The sequence below is a fragment of the Equus caballus genome, chromosome 28 (genome assembly GCF_041296265.1).
Source record: "Equus caballus isolate H_3958 breed thoroughbred chromosome 28, TB-T2T, whole genome shotgun sequence".
In the NCBI taxonomy this organism is placed as follows: domain Eukaryota; kingdom Metazoa; phylum Chordata; class Mammalia; order Perissodactyla; family Equidae; genus Equus; species Equus caballus.
This window is the reverse complement of record NC_091711.1, coordinates 42979797-43006107: the sequence shown is the minus strand read 5'-3', so window position 1 is coordinate 43006107 and position 26311 is coordinate 42979797. Positions and strand designations below refer to the sequence as shown.

General features: G+C 44.9%; 1 long non-coding RNA gene across 2 annotated transcripts; it reads left to right on the top strand.

Moving 5' to 3' along the window:
- The first annotated feature begins 1920 nt into the window (after positions 1 to 1920).
- LOC111771100 (uncharacterized) lies at positions 1921 to 21300 on the top strand. Of its 2 annotated transcripts, XR_011433457.1 has the most exons (4): positions 1921 to 1990; positions 7033 to 7160; positions 20342 to 20467; positions 21139 to 21300. It is a non-coding gene; the product is annotated as an uncharacterized lncRNA (long non-coding RNA). The 2 variants fall into 2 exon arrangements; XR_002804752.2 differs by lacking the exons at positions 1921 to 1990; positions 7033 to 7160 and adding an exon at positions 10479 to 10585 and having other exon boundaries at positions 21139 to 21272.
- Positions 21301 to 26311: the final 5011 nt, after the last annotated feature.

Sequence of the window (26311 nt, the reverse complement as noted above, 5' to 3'; positions counted from 1 at the left end):
GATGTGGAGTGTGAGAGAAAGAGAGGAGTCCAAGATGACTGCAGGGTTTTGAACAAATGGAGGCTGAGGGGGAAACAGGTGTAGGGAGGAGATCAGGAGTTCAGTTTGGGATGTACGAAGATCTAGATGTCAGTTACACATCCTCACGAAGATGTCTAACAGGCTGCTGATGCAAATTTGGGAGTCATTAGTAAATGTCATGACTACTTTTCCTCCACTCTCACACTTGGTCCTCACACCAGCCAATGAGGAAGGCAGGGCAGGAATTATTCTCCCAGCTTGATGGAATGGAAATTCTATGAAGGGTGTCTTACCCCAAATAATTGAAAACAGGTATTCAAACAAATACTTGTACATGAATGTTCATAGCAACACTATTCACAATAGTCAAAAGGTGGAAACAACTCACATATCCATCAACTAATGAATGGATATATAAAATATGAGATACCCATATGTGGAATATTATTTAGCCATAAAAAGGAATGAAGGACCAATACATGCTATGAGGTGGATGAACCTCAAAAACATTATACTGAGTGAAATAAGCCAGTTATGGGGGCCAGCCCTGTGATGGAGTGATTAAGGTTTGGCACACTCCACTTTGGCTGCCCAGGTTCGTGGGTTTGGATCCTGGGCTCTGATCTGCACCACTTGTCAGCCATGCTGTGGTGGTGACTCAGATACAAAATAGAGGGAGACTGGCATGGATGTTAGCTCAGGGCAAATCTTGCTCAGCAAAAACAAAAAAAAAAGCCAGCTACAAAAGGCCACATATTGTATGATTCCATTCATATGAAATATCCACAATAGGTAAATCTATAGAGACAGAAGACAGCTTACTGGTTGCCAGAGGTTGGGGGGAAATGGGGAGTGACTGCTTAATGGGTACAGGGTCTCCTTTGGAAGTGATGAAAATGTTTTGACACTAGATGGAGGTGATGGTTGCACAACATTGAAAATGTACTAAATGCCATTGAATTGTACACTTTAGGAGGGTTAACATTTTGTTATGTGAATTTCATTTCAATTGAAAAAACAAAAACACCTCTCTGAAGAACCTAATGTCAGGCTCGGTGGCATTGTACCCTGTACAGTGACTCCCACTGCTATTCTCCATGAAGGCCAGCAGTCTGTGGCCTGTGAAGGACTCTCAGGGCTTCTCCAGCCCACTTTGAGAAGAGAAGCCAAGGGATGTGTCCCCCTGCAAGGTAAGTATAGGGCAACTGGATTTCCGAAACCCCAAACCAGGAAATCTGGTCTGACAAGCATGGGATTCACATCTGAAGTCAGCCCTGCCCTGGAAACCTGTGGCTGGGGGCTGCTGTTGTCAGAGGGAGCCTGTATTTCCGGGTTTGTTCTGCTTGGGGAGGAAGCAGGAGCCGAGCTGGCTTCTCTGAGCTTCCATATTTAACCCTTCAGTCCAAGACTTGCAGAGCTGGAAGGGTCTTTAGAGATCAACTATGAGGAACAGAGGCTCTCAGAAGATAAAGACCCTCTCTCGAGTCACACAGCCAGTAAACGGCTGAGCTGGGACTAGGAGGAAGGGACCGACGTTTATCTAGCACCTCCTCTGTCCAGGAGCCTCTCGGACGTTCTAGCACCCTGCAAAGCAGGTGTTAGTAGTTCCATTTTGCAGTTGAGATTCAGAGAGGTTTAGTGACAGGGCTGACACACAGCTATTAAAAGGCATGGGGGTCAGTGGAATATATGTCTGCCTGACTCTCACAATCTGTAATTCTTGCTAGGCTCTTCTCTGCCTTGATCACGTAGGTATCCCAATGCCGAGAGAATGAATGGGTGAGTCACACCAAGCTCTTTCCACTCTCCCACACCTTCATCCAAGTTCACCCTGCTCTAAGTAAACAGACTGCCCAAAGTTATCAGAGCTCCGGGACACTCCATGGTTGCCATGGTAACTGAACGTATAGAACTAACAGCTGCAGGCAATCCAGGACAAAACCAGGGAACCCTTTTCCTGCCAAACTAGGTGAGGCTTTTCTGTCCAAGCTGACAAGGGTTAACACAAAGCAGCAAAGAGCTGGAGGAGAGGTTTCCTCACTTACCTTATTGTTATTGACCAAGGACCCTTTGTTTGTCCCACCACTGTCACCTTCACCACAGATCCATGGTTTAAAAAATGATATCTACTGAGGACATCTGCCTCTAAGCAGTAACTAAATTGTAACTCCACTCTTTATACATCAACAATTACAGAGCCACCACGAGCTTCAGATCAGCAGGAGATAACCACCGTTCCCCACCATTCCCCCAACCGGTTTGGTAGCGTTTTAACCCAAAGTCGGGAACTTGACAGTTTCGCTAAGTAGTACGAGCTAGTAGGGTTTGGGCTTGTTGAAATATTGAAAATAGCTTCTTAAGGCCATTCCAAATAAAACAAAAAATAAGAATGAGGAAATAACCACAGCTACAAAGAGCCTTAAAAGAATTGTGAGGATTATGCAAGTAAATGAGAAAGCCAGCACTAAAGGAATGGTTTTCTAGGGAACCATAAATTAAGAAAGTTGATCCTTGAAGACAATTAAATTCTAAACAGACCAAATATCACGTAAGAAAATGAAAACATTACCAAATAGCTATTCTTCTGCCCACAAAGGAAAGGGAAAAAAAGGACCAGGTCCAAACAAGTCTTCAGGTGAATTCAATCAAAATTTTAAGGAGGGGCCGGCCCTGTGAGTGGTTAAGTTCCTGCCCGCTCTGCTTTGGTGGCCCAGGGTTTCACTGGTTCAGATCCTGGATGCTGACCTAGTGCCGCTCATCAAGCCATGCTGAGGCGGCGTCCCACACAGCAGAGCCAGAAGGACCTACAACTAGAATATACAACTATGTACTGGGGGGCTTTGGGGAGAAGAAAAGAAAAAAAAAGAAGATTGGCAACAGATGTTAGCTCGGGTGCCAACATTTAAAAAAAAAACTTTAAGGAGTGATGAATAAAAGTACCATTCAAATGGTTCAAGATCCTAGAAATGATGATAATAATAAAGCGGCTACATTTATTGAGTCCCCTCATGGCAGGTACAGTTCTAAGCATCGTATTCATTTAATTCTCACAATAATCCTGTGAAGAAGATCAATTATTGTCCCCATTTTAGAGATGGAACAACTGAGGCAAAAGGAGTTAAATAACTAGTCTGGGGCTACACAGCTAGTAAATGGCAGATCCAAATTTGAACCTAGTGAGTTTAGTTCCAGAATTCATTGTCTTAACTGCCAAGCCAGGTCAACTCTTCCAAATTCCTTTTATGAATATTATCTATCAGTACCCAAATCTATCAAAGATAGCACAAGACGGGAACACTACAGACTGGTCTCATTTATGAATGTAACAGCAAAAAGTATAAACCAGATGTTAGCAAATAAAATCCAGCAGCACATAAAAAAATTATATACCACAACCAAGCAGGGGCATACAGGAATACCAAAAGGCTCAATATCAAGAATCCAGTTAATATTACTCACCGTATTGATAAATCATTAGAGAAAAATTGCATGATTATTACATAGATGCTGAAAAGGTATTTGATAAAATTCAAAAATCTATGCCTGATTTAGAAGGAAAATTCCTTAACAATGAGAATACATCCTTAAAATACTGTTACACACACACACACACACACACACACACACAAACTTATACCTCAAGCCCAAAAGCCAATTTGTAAGAATTAAATGCTAGAATACTGAAAGCATTCTCATTTAAGTTAGGACAAGATAAGAATATCCACTACCATCACTTTTTAAATTTATTTATTTACTTATTTATTTTTTTAAAGATTTTATTTTTCCTTTTTCTCCCCAAAGCCTCCTGGTACATAGCTGTATATTTTTAGTTGTGGGTCCTTCTAGTTGTGGCATGTGGGACGCCGACTCAGCATGGCCTGACAGCTGGTGCCATGTCCACACCCAAGATCCGAACCAGTGAAACCTTGGGCCACCGAAGCAGAGCGTGAACCTAACCACTTGGCCACAGGGCCGGCCCCTCACTTTTTTTTTTTTAACAAGATTGGCACCTGAGCTAACATCTGTTGCCAATCTTCTTTGTTTGTTTTTTTTTTCCTTCTTCTTCTCCCCAAAGTTCCCCAGTACATAGTTGTATGTATGTTCTAGTTGTGAGTGACTCTGGCTCTGCTATGTGGGATGCCGCCTCAGCATGGCTTGATAAGAGGTGCCATGTCCTCGACCAGGATGCCAACCAGAGAAACCCTGGGCCGCCAAAGCAGAACACACGAACTTAACCACTCGGCCACAGGGCTGGCCCTTACCGTCTCTTTTTCTTTAAAATGGTTCTAGGGGCTGGCCCCGTGGCTGAGTGGTTAAGTTCATGCGCTCCGCTGCAGCGGCCCAGGGTTTGGCCAATTCGGATCCTGGGAGCGGATGTGGCACTGCTCATCAGGCCACATTGAGGCAGCGTCCCATGTGCCCCACTAGAAGGACCCACAACTAAAATATACAACTATGTACTGGGGGGATTTGGAGAGAAAAAGCAGAAAAAAAAAAAAAGGAAGATTGGCAACAGTTGTTAGCTCAGGTGCCAATCTTTAAAAAAAAAATTGTTCTAGAGGTACTTACCAATGTAATTAAACAAATGAACAAACGAAAGAGGTATGAAGATTGAAAAAGAGGAGATATATTTACAGGTGAAATGTTACAATTATATCTTAGAAAACCTAAGAGATTCAACTAAAAAAACTGTAGTGCAAAGAGAATTCAATAAGGTGTCTGAGTACAAATTTAATATGCAAAAATCAATAGCCTTACTGTCTACAAAAAAGATTAGTTTGGAAATATAATGGATGATTTACATTTTGACCCAGAAATCCCAGTTCTGGGAATTTATCTTACTGATATACTTGTGTATTTGTTCATTCATTCATTTAGCAAGTATTACTGAATGCTCACTCGTTCAATGTCAGATAGCTTTCTGAGTGGCAAGAATACAAATGAGTAAACAGATTGATCAAAAACAAAAACAACAAAACCCTTACAGTCTGGTGGTAGAAAACAGATAATAAACATAATTTTAAAAGTAAATGATAAAGTGTGTTAGAAGATGATGATTTCCATCAGAAAAAAATTGAGCGGGACAGGGAGACTGAGAAAACTGAGTGGTCAGGATGGGCCCCTTGGAGAAGGAAGGAGGTAAGGGGGGGAGCCATGTGAAAATGGGGATGTGAGGAGGGAACACAAAGTCTCTGGAGGGGAACTGAGCCCGGTGTGTGCACATAAAATGAGTCACGTCTGTAACAGCAGAGAATAAGTACTCATCTATGTTGTTGTGATGTCCTGGCCACCCTGTAAATGAGTCATGCCTGCAATGTTATGTCCTCAGCAGTCCTACTCGGCTTCTGCAGACTCATGCCTCTGGCTTCCTTTACCAAGTCAATCCATCTCATATTTGGTCTTCTCTTTTCTTGCTGCCTTCTACTTTTCTCAGCATTATTGTCTTTTCCAAAGAATCCTGCCTTCTCCTGATGTGCCCAAAGCAGGACAGCTTCAGTTTGATCACTTTTGCTTCCAGCGACAGTTCAGTCTTAATTTGCTCTGACATCCACTTGTTTATCTTTCTGGCAGTCCAGGGTATCCATAAAGCTCTCCTCCAACACCATATTTCAAATGAATCAGTTTTTTCCTGTCAGCCTTCTTCACTGTCCAGCTTTTGTGCCCATACATAGTAATTGGGGATATGAGGGTGTGGATAATCTTGGCCTTAGTCTCTAATGACACTTCCTTATACTTGGCGACCTTTCCTAATTCATCTATGAGGGACCAGTTGAATAGACTAAGGTGTGGCTACCAGTGGAATACTATGCAGCTATACAAAAGCATAAGGAAACTATGACATGAGAGGGAAAGATCTCCAGGATATATTGTTTGGTGAAAAAAATCAAGGAGCAGAATAAATTATACAGTATTTAGCTTTGTATAACCAAAGAGGGAAATCAATATTAGAAAGAGGTCAATTCTTTCTCAATTAATTTATAAATTTAATATGGGCTCCCCAAAAGAAACAGAAAAGCTAGTTTTTAAAAGCTAAGAAAATTCTTAAAAAGAAGAATAAAGATGGGGACTAGCTCAACCAGGTATTAAAATATAGTGTAAAATGATGGTTATTAAAACACTTCTGTTTGGGAGCATGAGTGGACAGGTCAATAGAGTAGAATAGAATACAAAGTCCAAGAAGAGATCCAAAGACACACAGGAAATAATAGATTAGACATAAATTGTTCTGGGAATATTGACTAGCATCTGGAAACAAATGCATTTGTATCCTTCCCGCATTACTGACACCAAAATAAGCTTCAAACAGCTCAAAGATATAAATCTAAAATATGCAACCATAAAAGTATCAAATTAAAAAAAATTTATGATCTTACAGTGGGATGGGCTTATTTAAGCATAACTCAAACCTCAGAAGTCATCAACTTTGACCACAATAAAAGTTTTAAAATTTTCCATGGAAAAATAAAATCAAAAGACAACAAACCGAACAATAATATTTGTACCACATATGACAGACAAATTTCCGTAGATAAAAACAACTCATGTAAGTCAAAGTGCAAAAGACTAAAATCCTAAAGAAAAACCGTCACGGGGTATGGACAAAGAGTTCACAGAAAAGGAAATTAACATGGCTCTTAAATATATTGAAAGATGCTTAACCTCACTTAAATTAAAACCACCATGAGATACCATTTAGACTTAAGGATTGGCAAAGATAAAAATAGTTTGATAACGTGTATGGCTTATATTCTGTTTTTATTGGGCAGTGCTGATGTAGATTGAGACAAATTCCCCCTTGAGCCACTAAGTCACTGAGCTCTAGGGCCCGGAGGCCTGGTCCTTCCATCTCCGCCAGATCCTCTTTAGGAGCTGCCTGGCCGCAGCCTCAGAGGCCGAGGCTAGGATGCTCATCCCGACATACCTGTTATCCTCGGTCACTCCCAAAAATATCAGCTCCTCTGGCCATCTTTTTCTCCACACTGCTCTGTAATTCCGCTCTTGTCTTAGCAGCCCTCTGCTCTCCACCTTCCTGAAACCTTGTACTTGGCCCTTTGGAAAGCTGCTTCTTGGTCAACAACATCACCTACCCTCTCACTCGTCTCTGGGCGCAGCCTAAGGTTTACGCTGGGGCCTGACAGGTAAGGAAAATGTGTGAAATGTGAAGGGCTAGCGACAAGGGGTCAGTGCCTGTGCCTGCACCGTGCATGGTGAGAACTAGGCAAGCTGGAGAGTCTCTGTGCCCTGACCCGGCTCAGGGGGACTGCTGGCACGCAGGAATGTGGGCCCAGGAGGTCAGACCTTCAGATGTTTCAGGAGAGGCAAGAAGCCCTCATCCACTGCTGGAGGGAAGGTGAAATTGTGCAGTGCTGTGGAAACAGTTTATGGGTCCTCAGAAAGTTGAACGCAGAGTTACCATATGACCGAGCAATTCCACTCCAAGATATCTACCCAAGAGAACGAAACAAGAGAAATTCACACAAGAACTTGAGTGTTCAGAGCAGCAAAATTCATTATGTGCAAAAAGTGGAAACAACCTGAAAGTCGATTAATGGATGAACGTATTAACAACATGTGGTATATCCATACAATGGCATGTTACTCAGCCATAAACATGAATAAAGTGCTGATGCTGCAACATGGACGAACCTTGAAAATATTACGCTAAGTGAAAGAAGCCAGACATAAGAGGCCACTTATTGTGCGGTTTCATTCATGTGAAATGTTCAGAATCAGTAAGTCCACAGAGACAGAAAATGGATTAGTGGTTGCCAGGGGCTAGGGGGAGAAAGGGAAATGGGGAGTGATTGCTAACTGGTACAGACTTTCTTTGGAGGATGATGAAAATCTGCTAGAATTAGATAATGATGTTGATTGTACAACTTTACAAATATGCTAAAAACCAGTGAATTGTACGCATTAAAATGGTGAATTTTAAGGTATGGGTATTGTATCTCAGAAACAAAATAGAAAGAGGCCAGCAATCTGGGTCTTTGTGAGAAACCCCCGATATTTTTCATTTTGACTTAATTTTTGAGCAAGCAAAGCAAACAAGTTTGATGGGTAGGCTACCGATTTGGAACCTCTGTTGGAAGTGAAATGACACTCTCCTCTGAGGTCACCACTTCCCAGCACCCTTCCCTCGGGCTGTTCCTTTTTCCTCATTCCCTGCCCCTCTTGCAACCACCCCAAGGCTTCTTCCAGACCTTTCTCCTCTACTGCTGTTAAAGACCCTGTCTCCTCTGCAGTTCCCGTCTCTCAGCTATACTCATTCACTGGCAGCCTGAGACCCAGACTTGCTTTCTATTTTCCTCACCTCCCCAGTCGCTCCTTTGTTCTGCAGTCTTTATGGCCATGCTTGTGCCACACAACAGACCACTCATCTGCTCCGCTCCTTGCCTTTCTTCTCCCTCAGTCATGTCACCTCCCTCCGTCTCAGATGCCCGTTAGCAGGGGCAACATCGGATCTTACAATCTCAGCCCTGAGTTATGAAATTCAGGTAGCCCTTTCTCACTGCGGCCTCTACTTTCCACTGTTTGTTTATCACTCACACTTCCCATTCTTTTACCTCAAGCTGATCTTTAACCTCACTCCTCCTGTCTTCACTTCCTTCCCCTCCCTCGTGGATCCCACAATATCTCACCTTAACCACTCTCTTGATAACATCCTGACTTCTCTTGACCTGTCTCTCTGTTGTACCTGCCAGGAAACCCCAACTCGGGTCAGTCTGATTGTCCTTCTTCTCCTGGGTATAGCTGGCTCTGAGCTCTGCTGGAGAAAGTCATGTCACCACAGAGTCTGGTGCCATTAATTCATGGACGTCAACAGCAACTGGGCTCCCCAATACCACACACCAACTGCTCCGCCTTGCTCATCAGCTCACCCTGCCATCTTCCACAGTGGCTGTTTAAAACCCTCTCCGTTTGCCCCAAACCTCTGACCTCGTCTTCTATTACACACAGAAACCGGAAGCCTTCAGAAAGGACAGGAACTCTGTCGTCATCCTGCTATCAAGGTGCCCGCCTGATTGCACTCATCGCCTCACGAAGGGAGGACATGTCCTTTTTCCATTTGCCATGGTCTGAATGTTTGTATCCCACAGCACCCATATGTTAGATCCTAATGCCCAGTGTGGTGGGATTAGGAGGTGCAGACTTCAGGAGGTGGTTAGGTCACGAGGGCAGAGCCCTCAAAAATGGGATTAATGCCCTCATCAAAGAGGCTCCAGAGGGGTCCCTAGCCCTTCCCCGGTGTGGGGCAGTCTGCAGGAAGAGGGCCTTCACAGACACTGAATCTGCCAGTGGACTTCCAGCCTCTAGAACTTCAAGAAATAAACGTTTGTTGTTTAGAAGCTACCCAGTCTACGGCATTCTGTTACAGCAGTCCCAATGGACTGAGACACCTTCTAAGGCCAATCATCCCCACTCTGCTGGATCCCATACCCTAAATTCCACCTTTGGCTCCTAGATGCTGTCTCAGGATTCTGTGATCTCTCTCTCTGCTGATTCCTTGGCAACAGCAAACAAAAATCCTCACACATCTACCTCCTTGCCTCCATCTTGTGTCTTTTTCTAGCAACTAGCCTCTTCCCTTCCTAAGCCAAAGCACTTTGTGAAAGCGTTATCTACACTGGCTGCCTCACTTTCCTCGTACACCACTTGCTCCCCAAAGCAACTTGGCTTCTGCTTCCAAATTCCACTAAAACTTTTCTTTCAGGTCACCACTAATCTCCTTATCACTCAATCGACCGACACTTCTGAATCATTAGTTTGTTGGCCTCTCTGCAGCAGCTAACCCCCTGTGGGCCTGCCCTGTGGCAGGTGATATGTTAGAGGGATCTGTGGGAACTCACAGGAGAGACATTTAATCCAGCCTGGGGAGGGTCAAAGAGGCCTTCCTGGAGGAGGTGATGCCAGGGTAGAGCCTGAAAGGGTAAGTAGAAGTTGGCCAAGCAGAGAAGGGGAGCAAGGGCATTTTAAAAAGTGAGCGGAATCTCAGAATTTGCGAAACTGCTAGCAGTTCAATGTTTCTGAGGTTGAACTGGGTGACAGGTTATGAAGGTCAAGTTGAAGAGTTTGTTGTTTGGATTTTATTTTGGAGGAGATAGGGGTACCTGTGTGACCTAAAGAAGAGGTAGGCAAATTTTTTATGTAAAGAGCCACATAGTAGACATTTTAGCCTCCTGCAGCTTCTCGACTGGGCCGGTGTAGCATGAAAGGAGCTGTAGATATACATAAACAAATTAGTGTGGCTGTGTCCCAATAAAGCTGTATTTATGGACACTGAAGGTCAAATTGCACATAATTTTCATAGGTCTTGAAATACTATCCTTCTTTTGAATTTTTTCCAACCACTTAAAAACGTAAAAACCATTCCTAGCTCATGGGCTATAAAAAAAAAAAACAGGCAGCAGGCTGGGCTGGGCCTGCAGACTAAAGTTTGCCAACCCGGAAGGAAAGCAAGAGAGTGACATAATGAGGACTGGGTTTCAGAATGGTGGATCGCAAGTAAGTCAGCCAAAGAGACTGGTGAGCAAGCGACCTGAGAGAGAGAATAAACGACGAGGTAAGTGGCAGTGAGGATGGAGCTAAGTGAGTGGATGAAGGAGACGCTGTGTGCAGAGAGGGTTTAGAAAGCTCCGCTACACACCTCACTTAGGGAAAGAATTGAATAAGATTGGTGCCTTTCCTACCTGCCTCACCCCTCCAAAAAGAGCATGACCCTTAAAAGCTAAGTGGGCGTAGGTATCACCACTGTCTCTACAAAGGGAAATAATCCCTAACTAGTTCTGCATAGATTCCCCCAAGAACAAATTCTGGGAGCCTTCTACTACCATGAGCCCCCTAGGTGTCCAGAGACCCTCCCTGTTTGGGGGAGTGTTTATGTGTGTCGTGGGCTGTTGTTTACACGAAATACTTTGGATGGACTGAGTGAGGCTTCGAGGCAGAAGGTTATCACCAGCTGGGCAGCCAGTGAGTGTTGTGCAGGCAGCTGGTGATGGGAGGCCCTCCTCTGAGGGCAAGACGCACAGCTCACAGTCTTCCTTGACATGGGTGAAATGCGCATGCGGTGCTCACTCAAGTGGTTGGTGGCTGATAGCCCCAAGAGCTGGTTCAGCTCCCCTGTGGAGTGCTGGCCTCCAGAGAGGATTCCAAGTCCTGCTCTTCTCCTGAGTCAGGAAGGCACCACCAAACCCCTCTCAACTCTCTTTCTCCACCCGTACCCCAGATATTATCTCCTCTCTCGCTCCAGGTGAAGCCTAACCCTTTATCCCTTCTTTTCCTACGCTACTGTTGATGGATAAATACCAGATCCTTCCCCATTCATGGGCTACCTCTCTAGACTCAAAGCCCAACTTGTGCAAATCAAAACTCTAGCCTCAGCACTTCCCACAGCGGGATGGGTAGACAGCCCTCAGATCTCCTTGCCTGTCCTGACAGCCTGCCCACTTCATCCGGACGTGACGCCTAAGGAACGAGTGCCAAGGAGGAGGCTGTGTTTAGTGCTGATTATTTCTCTACCTCTAGGAGAGGTGGGAGAAGAAACGGACCAGCACTTCGGGTGGGGGTTGCATTGCTGAGCAGCACTCAGGCCCTACTTGAGTTTTGTGTGATACAGTCCAAGGGAGAACGTTCAGCACAGCTGAGTGTTTTCCTCCAGCCATATTCAGCTGTTCGGTAAGGAATAGGTTAAAACAACAGACCACGAATCTAACATGTGTAAGGAGGGATGTAAGGCTAGGAAAGGAAGAGATGACCAGTTAAAAGATGGAGAGCCAGTGGCTTAGGAGTTCCAAACATGAGAAAGAATTACCATCTCAGGCTAAAGGAAGGAGCTAGGATTATAGTTGGAGGTGGAAGCCCAAGACTGGGATGTTTGACATGGAAGTTCTGGAAGTGGTGCTGTTCTTGCTAATGACAAGGTCTAGGGTATGACAAAGGTAACTGATGGCCCAAGAACAAATCCTTGGCAGCATGGAAGTCAAGGAACTGAGAGTTTAGGGGTTGGATGGACTGTCTCCACGAATGCAGAAATCTTGAAGAAAGAAGATGGGAAGGATTAAAGGTAGAGAGAGAGAGAGTGAGCCCTGGGGATGAGTTAGAATGCCCGAGAGGAAGGCAGGTGGCCTGTAACCAGGGAGATCATCTAAGGGCCTGTGTACCAAAGGTGTTGGGAGGTTTGAGGAAGGAGAGAGGAACAATGGTCAGGAAGAGGCAACGAGCAGCATGGTAATCCTACCTCCAGCTCTTCGGTACCTGGAACTTGGAGGGAAAAACAGTCCCCATTTAAGGACTGAAAGGAAATGCTGTCCTCAGGGGAGAGTCAGGTTAGCAGAGAAGAGGTTGGGCTAAAGAGGGTTTTACTGAGGGCAGGCTGTGGGTCCCAAGACACGGTGGGAGCACTTGGCAGGTTGGGATGAGTATGAGACTGGGGCAGATGAGGGGATGTTCAGAGCCATGTGGGGCTGGGGTCCAGGTGATGAGGGGTGGTCTGGGAGATGTGAGCTTGGGGCAGTGTCGGGCATAATGGTCTCCTGTCCTCTACGTGTTCCTTGAACTCCTTCTCTTCTCTGTTGAAACTCACGCCGTAGGTGACCTGACCCAATCCCATGCCTTGAAATACTCTCTTCCAATGAGTTCCCAGTCAGACCTTCACCTCCAGCCTCCCCGTAGAACTCCCAATGTGCACCTGATGGACGTCTCCACTTGGGTGTTTAAAAGACCTTTCAAAATGGAAGGCGTGAACCCTCAAATCCACTATTCCCTCAGTACATGGCACCACCATTGACCCTGTTGCTTAGGACAAAAACTTAAAAGCCACCCTAGAAACCTCTATTTCCTTTACCCTCCTTTATCCAACTCATCACCAAGAGCTAAAAGCTCTAGCTTCAAAATCCACCTAGAAGTGAACATAGCTCACGGCCTTCACCGCTGCTGCTGTAGTTGTCGCTGCAGTCACTTCTCGCCTGGGCCCAGCACAGCTTCCTACCCACTCTCCCTGCTGCCACGTCTACGGTCTGTTTTCATGGAACGGCCAGAGTGAATTTTCTACAACTGGCTCAGAGCAATTACTCCCCTCCTTTGGCCTCCCAAAGTCTTTGGAATAGAATTCCAAGCCCATGACTCCAAGTTCTGCAGGATTTGGCTGCCCTCTGCCCTCATTTCCCACTAAGCTCACCTGTTGCTCACCCCACCTGAGCCACACTGGCTTCCAGCTCTTCTCAAAAACACTCAAGTCTGTCCTCAACTCCGGCCTCTGCCTGGAGTGCACGTTCCCTGCCACCTTCAGGGCCTTGCTCCAATGCCACCTTCTCAGAGAGGCCCTCCTTGGCCATCCTGCCTCAAATAGCCCCTTCTTCCACTCTGCCCCTTATTCTTTGTTTTTCTTCATATACATCAATGTACTTCAGATAAATCAATACTATACTTACTTGCTTATTTGATGATTTTCTCTTTCCACTGGAATGGGTTCTCTGGAGGGCATGTGTGCAAAACTCCACCTTTTTCATGGCTGGATTGCCACACCTCACACTGCTCCCAGCTCACTGAAGGGGCTTAATAATATTTTTTGAATAAACAGATAAACTAAAGAAGGCTATTTTATAAGATGTGGGCCTCAGGAGCTCATTTTGAAAGTCAAAAGGTGAACATTGGCCATTTCATTGTATGCATTCCTGCTACAGCAATTCTAATTCTCCCCTAAGGCAATTAATCCTCTCCGTTAGCTGGAGAGTCAAGGAGGAGCAGCAGTGAAGAGTGTATCAGTGAATATTTTCTTTTTTGGGTAATAGCAGATCTTGGGCAGGGCAGGAAGAGAGCACGCGTTTCTCAGCATAATAACAGACAAGTCCTTTTCCTAAAGGGCAGGGGCAAGTTTCTGCCTTCCGCAGCCTTAGCCTCTGTTCATCTCTGAAAAGAAGAAGGAAGCCGGCCTGGAGCTCCCACCTCCACCCCGGCTCGTGGATTGTATTTCGGCGTCCAGGGCTGGCTGTACATCGCTGTTCCTCTGGCTGAACCTGGGTTCAGGTGGGGGGACTGTACCTGAACTTGAGCTTGGGGGTGAAGAAAGGTCATTCTTGCCTGAGAAAATGACATATGGTATCTTAAGGAAGTGGCATGGGGATAGAAGCTTTCAGGAGAGAAGGAGCCGTAAGCGAAAAGGCCTCCAGGAAATAAGGAGCAGGGGAGGTTCGCTCTGAAGGCTGATCTTGCTGGAGAGCTGTGGAGACTATTACAGGGGAGAAAGAGGCTCCTGTCAGACCAGGCAGGGCCTTGTGGGCCACTGATGCTTTGTGCAGGAAGATGTGACAAGATCCTGACAGAGTGGATTGGAGGGGGCCGAACAGAAGCGGGCAAACCGGCGAAGCTGTTGGCAAGGGTCTAGGTGAGAGACGATGGCACATTAGACCAGTGGGAGAGATGGAGACATGGATTTGACCAGTATTTAAGAGGCTAAGTCATAAGTGATAAGTCAGATGAAGGAGAAGGAAGATCAAAGGAGATGCCCATGTTTCCCGCTCGAGCATAGATGGATGTGGTGCCACTTATGAGACGGGGAAGACTTCAAGGGAAGAGGAAGAGGAAGAGGAGGAAGATAGATGCTGAATCAGAGAAGCAGGAGGAACACGGGGAGTTTTGAGTCACAGGAGTCAAGGCAGACATCAAAACCAAAGTTAAAGCGTGTGTGATAGAGAGCAAACCTTGCCACATGTAAAACAGAGTCATCATGAAAAATGCAGAGGATCCTGAAAGAAACAGGAAGATGACAGTCCAATAGAAAACTGGGCAACAGATATGAAAGGGTGATTTGCAGAAGAAAGCATCCAAATTTCCAGTAAACATATGAAAGGATGTCCAATATCCCTAGAAATCAGAGGAACGTAAATGTTATGAGTTGAATTGCATCCCCTCAAAAAAGATATGTTGAGGTTCTAACCCCCAGTACCTCAGAGTGTGATCTTACTTGGAAATAGGGTTGTCACAGATGGAATTAATTAAGATGAGGTCATACTGGAGCAGCGTGGGTCCCTAATCCAATATGACTAATGTTCTCCTTATAAGAAGAAGGCCATGTGATGACAGAGACACAGAGACACTGCCATATGAAGACAGAGAATTGGCATGATACACCAAAGATTGACAGCCACCACTAGAAGTTAGGAAGAGAGAAGGAAGGATCCTCCCGTACAGATTTCAGAGGGAGCTCAGCCTTGCCGACACCTTGATTTTGGACTGGACTCCTAGTCTCCAGAACTGTGAGATAAATTTCTGCTTTTTTTTTTTTTTTTTAAGCCATCTAATTTGTGGTGCTTTGTTACACCAGCCCTAGAAACTAATACAATGAATTAAAACAATATTGAGATGATTTTTTAATTTTTCCTGTCAGCCTGGCAAAACCCCAAAAAGATTATGATATCCAGTGCTGGCAAGGATGTGAGAAAATTCCCACAGCAACTGCTGGTTGGATGGGGATTTAGTGACACTTATTTGGAGGGCAACTTGGCAGTATACCATCAATCAAGAAGAAAAGAGCCCGTGCCCTAGAACTCAGAGGTTCCAGTTCTTTCTGTCTATCCTAGAGAAATACTTACACAGGTTCTCAAAGAATTGCGTACAAGAATGTTCTCTGTAGTACTTTTGGCAAAAAGCCGACAAACCAGTCATGTCCATTGATGGAGAATGGTTACATCAGCTGCTTCGTCTCTTCTCAGGAAGGATTCACTGTGAAGTTTATGAAGTTTAAGTGTCAGGGCCCCTCACTTGCATCAGCTCCTTTGAATGTTCAGGGCGGGGCTCTAGCAATTTCTCTATGTAACTTTGTCTTATTTTCCTTAAAGAAGTTCTTCCCAAATGCATAAGCTTCAGGCCCCGTAAAACTTGAATCTGCCCCTGTCATACTATATAACACGTGACAACAGTGACAAAAGAAATGAGTCAGATAACTAGAGAGTGGAGCGTTTCACCAAGTGCAGTGTCTGAATTCTTACAGAGAAGGACTGTAAGTGACAAGTCAGTTTGTCATCCGGAAGTTCCTGGTCACCTTGGTGGGCAGTTTCTGTAGAGTGGTGGGTAAGAAATGGCAGGCTACTGGGAGGGACAGTGACAAAGCGGGGACTGTGAGTGGGGACAGGAAACCTGGCTGCAAAGGGTGATGAGCTGCAGGAGGAAGACTCATGAGGGAGAGTGTTTTTAAAAGGAAGAAGCTTGAACCACTGTGTCAAGGAAAAAGAACCAGGGAGTACCCAGTGTTGAGGCTGAATAACAGCAATTCTGAAAATATTTGTCTTTTTGGCTGCCCAGCCTCTAAACACTCTTCCAGTTTGGGACATTATCTCAAGCCCCCACCTCCCATCACAGAAGCAGAGATAGATCAGACATCAGTCCCTTCCACTCACCCTGGGCAGCCAGCACGGGCACGTGACCCAGGCCAGGCCTGTCCTAGGCTCCTGAGTTGAGGGTGGAGTTAGAGCCCAGCAGTGGGCAGTAGGTGTCCCAGAGCCGCCAGCCCAGCAGGGCGTAATGAGTGTCCAGGGGTGGCATACCAGCCACCATTCCTGTGGTTTGGTCTTGGCTACCTGTTGCTCCTCTTGGTTCCAGCCTGTTCTCTAATCTGCTTCTTTAGCCTTCCTGCCATTCCGTGAGCCATCTGATAGCCTACCAATAAATCTCTTTCCCGCACAAGCTAGCCAGTTGGTTCCTGCTGTTTGCTGCCAGAAACGTGGCTGATACAAGCAGCTTTCCCCCAGTTCTCAGGAACATTGAAGGCAATGGACAGAATCCTTCTCAAGCTCATGCTTTTCTCCCACAAAAGATGTTTCTCTTCCAAAAGATTGTTCTGAAATCTTTGATGTCTGCTACCACTTGCTTCAACTAGAATTTCATAAAAGGTGGTATTTGGTCTGCCACAAAAGGTGCGAGTTTATCCTGAGTGTAGTATTACCCTCGATCTCGTGCTCTGCCATCCAGGAACCCAGAGCCCTGAAAGTCTGGGATTCCTAGGCAGATCTCACTCAATGGTGAGATAACACACCAAATAGGAAGATCCTCATAGCGCTCAACACTTCCAGATTTTGTTCCCTGCGTAAGAGGTAAAATGATTGAGTGGAAAGAACACGAAATTTGGAGTCAGGAGATTGTGCTCAAGTCCAAGTTTGCCCTTAACTAACCATGTGTCCTTCGGCAAGTCTCTCAAATGCTGTGAACCCTATTTGTAAAGGGGGACGATTGTACTCCTAATGATGAGCAATCTGGGAGACCCTGGGTGTTGTCACACCACAGCCCCTACTGGAGGTGTCAGAAATGGTTCTCATGAGCAAGTTGTTGTGCTTTATTCTTTGGCCCTCAGAAATGTGGACCAAAGGAAGATCGGGGCCTGAGGCAAGGGCATTTGGGCTAGTGTGAAGAGCCCTGCTGAATCAAGATGGTGACTCAACCAGCCACCCAAGCTTCTCTCAAGGACGGATTAAATGCAAGATTTCTCTGGAGACTTGGGCAGCAGAGTGACACAGAAACCCAGAGATATGCAGAGATTAAGGCCAAAAGAATAAGTCTGGTGCAGTAGAAGCTTTGAGCATGCAGGAGTCGTGAGTAGTAAGGCGGCGAAACTGTTGTTAAGCACAGGCCGTTGGTGCCCCGTCCCGTATCCCCTTGGTCCTTCTTAGTCCACCTGCAGGTGCAGGAGATGGCTCCCTGCACATGGACGGCTTTCACCTCCAGTACCTTCATTGCTTTGCTTCTAAGCCTGAGGGTTTTTTCTGGAGCTGTGGCAACTTGCTCAGCCCTTGTGCAGAGTAACCTGGAAAGGCCAGAGATTTCAAACCTCCAGGGCAGTGGGAGTCAGAGGATAGATCCCCAGGGCTGCAGTGTGCTCTGCGTGGGTCCCTCAGCCAGCCGCCAGTGAGACTGAGAGCCAGCTGCCCACAGAGGCAATGAAAGCACTTGTTGGCTTTCCTCACTTCCCTCTCCCTCTCGCTTCCTGTCTCACTTTCGCTCTCCCTCGCTGTGCTTCCGGGAATCTCCTCCGAAATAAACTCCCAAGTTCTTGTCTCAGGGGCTTCCTTGGGGGAATCTGAATTTAGACAGTAGCACTAGAATAGAGAAGCAGAAATGGAAAATCTATTTCAGGTGCTGAGAGGCAGTGGACACTTGCTCAGGAACAACCAGATGAAGGCCTCTTGGCTCCTGAGCGGCATTCCAGTCTCCCCAGGCTGATTGCACGCTTGGGGAGGACTTCCTGTCAGCCGAACTTCCCAGTGCGTCTGAGGGAACCTGAGTGAGTCTCTGGTCCTTTCAATCTGAAGGCACCTAGCTGGCCTCCTCCTAAAGAGAGCTACTGGTTGTTAAGCAACTCCTACGATCCAAGCTCTGGGCTGGGCACTTCACTTGCGTTATCTCTCATCCTCATGACAACTTGTGAGGGAGGTAATATCCTCTACTAACAAACAAAACAGTGTGGTACAGGCGTAAAGACAGACATGTAGACCAATGGACTAGAATAGAGAACCCAGAAAGAAACCTTCATATATATGGTCAATTGATTTTTGACATGGGTGCCAAGACCATTCAATGGGGAAAGAACAGTCTCTCAAGCAAATGGTGCTGGGAAAACTGGATATCCACATGAAAAAGAATGAAGTTGGACCTTTATCTTATACCATATACAAAAAGTAACTCAAAATAGGTCAAAGAGCTAAATCTAAGAGCTAAAACTATAAAACTCTTAGAAGAAAATACAGGGGCAAATATTCTTGACCCTGGATTTGACAATGGTTTCTTAAATATGACACCAAAAGCACCAGCAACAAAAGAAAAACATAGATAAATTGGACTTCATCAAAATTAAAAACTTTTGTTCATCAAGGGAAATTATTAAGAGAGTGAAAAGACAACCCACAGGATGAGAGAAAATTTTTGCAAATCATATTTCTGAGAAGGATTTAAAATCCAGATTATATAAAGAACTCCTACAAATCATCAAAAAACAAACAGCTCAATTAAAAAATGGGCAAAAGACTTGAATAGCCAGTTTACCATAGAAGATATAAAAATGGCCAGTAAGTGCATGGAAAGATGCTCAACATCATTAATCACTAGGGAAATGCAAATCAAAACTACAATGAAATACCACTACACACTCCCTATGATGGCTATTATTTAGAAAAATGGAAAATATTAAGTGTTGGCAAGGATGTTGCTATGGACAGAATTGTGTCTCTGCTCCCACCTCCCCATTCATATGTTGAAGCCCTAGCCCCCAATGAGACTGTATTTGGATATAGGAGATAATTAAGGTTAAATGAGGTCATAAGGACTGGGCCCTAGTCCAGTAGGATTAGTGCCCTTACAAGAAGTGGAAGAGAGATCAGACCTCGCTCTCTTTCTCTCACTGAGTGCACACACTGAGGAAAGTTCATGTGAGGACATAGCCAGAAGCTGGGCAACTACAAGTCAGAAGAGAGCCGTCACCAGAAACCAAATTTGCTATCACCTTGATCTTGGATTTCCCTGTGTCTGGAAGTATAAGAAGGAAATTTCTGTTGTTTAAGCCATCCAGTTTATGATATTTTGTTATAGCAGCCCAAGCGAACTGACACAGACGTAAAGAAATTAGAATGACTTGATAGTGGGAGTGTAAAATAGTACACCCCCTGTGGAAGGCAATTTGGCAATTCCTCAAAAAGCTAAATATAGAATTTACCATATGATCCAGCAATTCCACTTCTAGGTATATACCCAAAAGGATTGGAAATAGAGTCTCAAAGAGATATTTGTAGACCTGTTCATTGCAGCAGCATTCACGATAGCCAAAAGGTGGAAAAAAACCCAAGCATCCATCAACAGATCAACACACAAACAAATGTAGTATATACATGCAATGGAATACTATTCAGCCTAAAAAGGAGTGAAATTCTGACATATGCTACAATATGGATGAACCTTTAAGACATGGTGCTAAGTGAAGTAAGTCAGACACAAAAGGACAAATGTTGTATGATTCCACTTATATGAGGCACCTAGAGTAGGCAAACTCATAGAGACAGAAGGTACAATAGAGATTACCAGGGGCTGGGGGGCGGGCAGAATGGGGAGTTAGTGTCTAATGAGGACAGCGTTTCTCTTGGAGATGATGAAAAAGTTCTGGAAATAGTTGGTGATGGTTCTACAACATTTTGAATGTACTTAATGCCACTGAACTGTATACTTAAAATTGTAAATTTTATGTTGTATTTCACCACAATTTTTAAAAACTTGTAAAAAGAAAAACCAGACAACAACAAAAAAGAGACTCAAAACATAGGAAATAACCCAAATGTCCTCCTAGGGGTGACTGGATGAACACACTGCACTGCATCTGTATGATGGAACAGAATGGGACAAACGAGCCACACACGACCACGTGGATTAATCCCAAAAGCATATGTTGAATGAAGGAATCGAGTCTCAAAAGGTGACATACTGTATGACTTCATTATATAACATTCTCGAAAAGACCAAACTAGAGGGACGGAGAACAGATCAGTGGTCGCCAGGGGTTAGGGGTCGGTGAAAGTATGTTTGTAAAGAGAGAGCACGAGGGAGGGTTTATGGGAGGTGGAACTGCTCTATCCTCTCGTGGTGGTGATTACACTTATCTGTATATACGTTAAAATTTATAAAGCTCTTCATTAAGATTTTTTTAAAAGTCAAGTTCATCGTATGATAGTTTAAAATAAAAGATAAGTGAGAGATTCAGACACAGGGAGTGACCTGCCCAAGGTCACGCAGCTCCTCAGTGGTAGGCCGGGATGTGGACCCAGGTTCATCTCCCTCCACGTTGCCTCCTCTCCATCGGCCCAACCCGCCTCTCCGAGGCCTAGAGTACGGGAAAAATGAGATAATGGAGTGAAAGCTCTTTGTAAATAGTTAAGGGCTATACAAATGTCAGGCCTCCTTATTAATCAGGGAACCTGGCTCTTCCTCCAAGGCCCAATTTAATGAACAGTGTTATTATTGATTCGTACACTCAACTCTGACCTTCAATATATTAAGAACTGAGGTTCTAAAAAGCAAAACAAAACAAAGTAAACAAACCAACAAACAAGAAACAACAGGCGGTGTCTTCTCTCTTTCCCTATAAAGGTCATGTCTTTTGAGGAGAAAAGATCTGAAAAGGAATATCTGGCCACAATTTGAAATAAAAAAATTACCTACTCTGGATCTGGATGGTGGCGCTGCAGGGTGGGCAGGCCTCTGCAAGGGATGGGCTGAGGTGGAATCATCATCGCCAAGGACCAAGAGAGGGTGAGCAGAATCCTCTGGGTGGAAAGGGGGAGAGGGCTTGGTGTCAGCCGTGCGCCTAGGGAGGAGCACAGCAGCTTTGGAGTCAGACAGACCCTGGTTCAAATTCTGCCTCTGCCATGTCCTACAACGAGAACTTACACAGTCACTTAAGCTCTCTGAGCCTCAGTTTTCTGATCTGTATCATGGGGGCAGTAACAGCACTCATCTCATAGATTCTATTTTTGTGACCATTAAGTGGACGATAAAGTTCCCATCTATGGCTGGCACATCATTGACAGTCAATGAATAGTAGATAATGATAATAATAACACTAACACTAACTGCCAGGCTCTTCGTCTTATATATTAAAAAATAACACAAAAATAATTTCAAAGTGAACCACTCTGTTACAGGGATCAGAAAAAGTGCTCACATCTACACCATCAGTTTAAGACTCTTTCCCAGTGGACCACCAAACCCTGCTTAGACGGCTGGCTTGGTCCGTATGAGCACAGTGAAAGCAAGGGCAGTTCATTTGTTCATTCCTTCATTTTATTTATCCAACCAATGAAGGTACTATGGTAGGTGCTGGAGATTCAGGGGCGAACGGGACAGATGAGGTGTTTGCTCTCCTGGAGCTTCAGAACCAGGAGGGTAAACAGACTGTAAACAAGTAATCACAATGGTGGCCAAGACAATTAGAGAGCACTAAGTGCTGTGGAGACGTTAAAATGGGTGAACTGGGTGGCCATTTCCACAGAGTGGCAGGGAAGTCCTCCTTGGGGAGATGACACTAAAGGTGAGTTCTGAGTCTTGAAGAGGCCAGCCGTGCACAGATGTGTGGGGACGCCCAGGCCACAGGTCGGATGTGACTCCCTCCAGGGCGGCTGGAGCTCTGCGAACACAGGAGGGAATGGCGTTCTCAGATGAGATCAGGGAGGAAGGCAGAGGCCAGCTCACGTGGAGATGAATTGGCCTCGGTGAGAAGTTTCGATTTTAAGTACAATGGGATGTCAGAGTGGGTTCTTTAAAGTTAGTTAGATGATGCAAATATTTAAAGTTATCAGGCTAAGATCTGCAAACTGAGCTTTGCCAATGGGCTGGTAAGAGTCAAAGTCTATTGGCCAAGGCTGCCGCCTCTGCAGGGAGCAGGGGTGGGTGCTGCCTATTTTTGCCTCAGCGATGCTCCAGTTTTGGGTTTCCAAGATTAATCCCTTTTAGAAGTCAATACATTATTTATTTGGCTATATTAACACCCTCAATCCGTTTACAATTCCTTCTTGCTTGCCTGGGATCCACTTTCCCTCTGTCTGCCGACTCGGAATCCCAGCTCTGATCTGTTTGATGTTCATTTCAGTGGGCAATCTAATTTTCTTTATTTCTCACTCTTCATAGTATCCCAGGTATACCATTTTCATTCTCATCCCTGTTTTACGATAGGAACCCAAACTCAGAAACTTGTTCAGAGTCACCGCATGTGTTGGTAGCAGAGCCAGGATTTCAACCTAACCTCAGCAGGGGGGACACTGGGGATCAAGACGGCCTTAGGAGGAAATCTGGGTAGGAGTGTGAAAATACATAGATAATGGTGGATGCTCAGGAGGACAGGGTTAACAAAGTGAAATATATTGATAACAGAGGAGACGCTTGGAAACTCAGGTAAAGCGAGGAGAGAGGAGGACTCCAAAGACTTATAGCTTCTGCCATCTTTATTGCAACACACAGTGGGTGAGGAAGGAACAGAGTGAGGTTCACAATGTGACACAAGGAGCTAAATATAGTCTCAGGTGTCTCTCAGATGAGCTGGGATGGGAGTAGGGACGAGGAGCCCAGCAATTGGCTTTGTTCAAAAGCAAAGATCTGCTAGGAGGAGCAATTAGGCGATCAGATGAGATTGTCCATAGGAGAGTGTTACGGAAGCGGTGAGTCGCGAGGATAAACTTTCAAGTGATTGAGTCACTGATCTTGGTAAGTGGAGCCTTCTGGAGACTGTAGACAGTTTGGCTTCTTAGGGGGATTATTTTTTTCTCATTTTAAATGCAAGAAAAAACATAGCAAGAATAGGTGAAAAATGGTTATAAATGACCCATAATTTCATGTGTCTAACTGCAATCTCATTTTTGCATGTTGTATATTTTTTATATTGTTGCAATCACTATACCCATGATAATTCTATTTCGTCTTGGCATCATATAATAAACACATTTCTGTGTTTCTTATTGGTTTTCATGATTTTGAAAAATAATTATTCCACCCTGTTGAAGTTCCACCATCTAATTATTATATCATTTGATTAGTGTTAGATTGTTTTCATGTCGTTCTCTCTTTCAGGTAATTGATTTTTGAGAAGCTCAAAACTTCGGTGAGATTTAAACATTAGTGGAATTAAAACAATAGCTGGCAGGTGTAACCTCCTTCTTCCACTGTCTTCGCCATTTTCGTAGCTTTGGATGAACGGACATTCCTTCTGCAGACTCTTGAGAATAGCTCAGAAGAGTCAGGGAACGTGAATTTGCTGAAGGGGCAGCATCTTTAGCTACTATAGAACTGGGCCTTCTGGATTACTCTTTTATGATACTTTCTATCATTTGGGCTCCTAAAGCTTGTAGGTGAGGGGATTAATGAACCCATTTCAACAATCCAGGTGATGTAAAGGTTTAAACTGGGTAGAGGGGAGAGAGCAGATTTAAGGGATGTAAAATTGAAGTAGAATAGGGGCTGGGCCCGTGGCCAAGTGGTTAAGTTTGCGCGCTCCCCTGCAGGCGGCACAGTGTTTCGTTGGTTCGAATCCTGGTCGCGGACATTGCACTGCTCATCGAACCACGCTGAGGCAGCATCCCACATGCCACAACTAGAAGGACCCACAATGAAGAATATACAACTATGTACCGGGGGGCTTTGGGGAGAAAAAGGAAAAATAAAATCTTTTAAAAAAAATTGAAGTAGAATAGATGGGACATGGACATGGACCACATGGATATTAGGCTTGAGCGTGACGGTGGCGTTAAAGATGGCTTGAAGGTTTCTAGCGTGTTTGACTGGATGGCAGCATCTTTCAGCAAGATAGAGGCTATCAGTTACAGGAGGAGGAGTTAGTTCGGCAGAAAATAGAATATTTAATTATCAAGACATCTGAAAAAAGTTTAATTCTTCTGTAAGTATAGGATGATAGGTTCTACTTTTGTGTAATAGATGGTTTCATGTCTCAGGATGCACAATGTGGACACAATTAGTTTGAAAAATTGCTGCTCTGGGGTTACTTCTGGGGTTACTAAAGTGGAAGAAAGGGGACGCTTTGGCAAAAGTGACCATGCTGTTGCAGACTCCATCATAGCTGGGATGTAGGCAGAAATATGGCCTCACTTTGTGAGAGATTTCACAAAGTTCAAAGAAAAGAGGAAGCCTCCATGATGGGGGCCCTAAAGAGAGGCAGGTGCCCAGGCTCTATCTGGAGGAGGCTGGGGAGGACCAGCCTCTCAGGGCCAACACCGAGGTGAAGGACTGGGGAGCTTGATGGATCGGGCAGGAGGTATTCTTGGAAGGAGTAGAGAGGGCCAAACAAGACCAGCTGAAGCTACAACACAGCACTGTGATGGGGTCAGAGGGACTCAAGTAAGGCTGGAAAGAGATGAGCAGAAATGGGGATACACTGTCAAGGTACAGGCCATGTAAGGCTCTGCACACCATAGGGTGAAGGCTCAGTTTAGAGGACAGGGCAGTGGGGTCAGCTGGAGCAAGAGGCCCTCAAAAAGTGTTCCAACAGTAGGTCAAAAATTGGTCCAAATTGGAGGAAAATAAGCAGTTGCTAAAGAAAATAATGTTATGACACAGGGAATCGACTCTCTAGTGAGTTCTGATTTGAAAAGTACCTGATCAAAACATGGGACAAAAATAAGGAATAGAAAAGACAGGCAGAGCCAGCCCTCATGGCCTAGTAGTTAAAGTTGGGTGCACTCTGCTTCGGCAACCTGGGTTCAGTTTCCTGGGTACAGAACCAAACCACTCATCTGTCAGTAGCCATGCTGTAGCGGCAGCTCACATAGGAGAACCAGATGAATTTATAACTATACACAAGTATGGACTGGGGCTTTGAGGGGGATAAAGGAAGGGGAACAAAAAGGGGAAGATTGGCAACAAATGTTAGCTTATGGCAAATCCTCCTCTGCAAAAAAAAAAAGACAAGACAGGCAATGGACTCTTAGAAGAGTGCTCTGTTGGCTGATGAAATGAGAGAGAAATGTCAGATGACATTACAATAAAACGATAGGCTTTTAAGGAAGGTTTTAAAAACAAATAAGGAAAAGATGTGGGCCCACTGGTAGGGACAGTGGGGTATAATGATGAGAGCTGAGAACCAAAGAGCTGGCTGATTTCTACAGCAGAGTAGATACGGAAGGACATTTGAGAGCTCCCAGAGGCACTAGGGATGATGGAGAATCAGGCTCAGAAAATGGCCAGCAACTAGGACCATAGCCAAAATTATGCTACAAAGCTAGTCTGGGAAAGTGCTGGCTGTTGAAGCTGTTAAGTGCCGGATGTCATAACCCATTTTGCCACCTGCACTGGGCCTTGGGTGCTGCCAGTGCTGCTGCCCACGGCCATGACGGATGGCACTGTGAGTGTCTCTGATGGAGGTAAGGTGACCTACCTCGATCCAACTGCAAGGAAGTTGGAGGAGCCGGGATTAGGGATGTCAAAGTCTATGATGGGAAATGAACTCTGCTTCCATCAAGGTGGGGAACTTCTCAACCAGTGGAAGGGGCATCAGACCAAATTAAAGACTCACTCGAAGTTGCAGCAAGGGGACTAATGACAGAGAGACCAGTCAGTGGGAACTGTGATCGTTTTAGAGAAAAATGAAGAGGACCTGGGCTCTGTCAGTGGCCGTGGGAATGAAGAGGGCACAGATTTTAGTGAGAGTGTAACAGTGGAACGAACAGAGTTTAATGATGAATTAGATGCAGAGGTGAAGGAGAGGAGAGTATCTAAAATGCCTTTTGGATGCCTGTGGCTTGAAATTGGATGAGTGGCA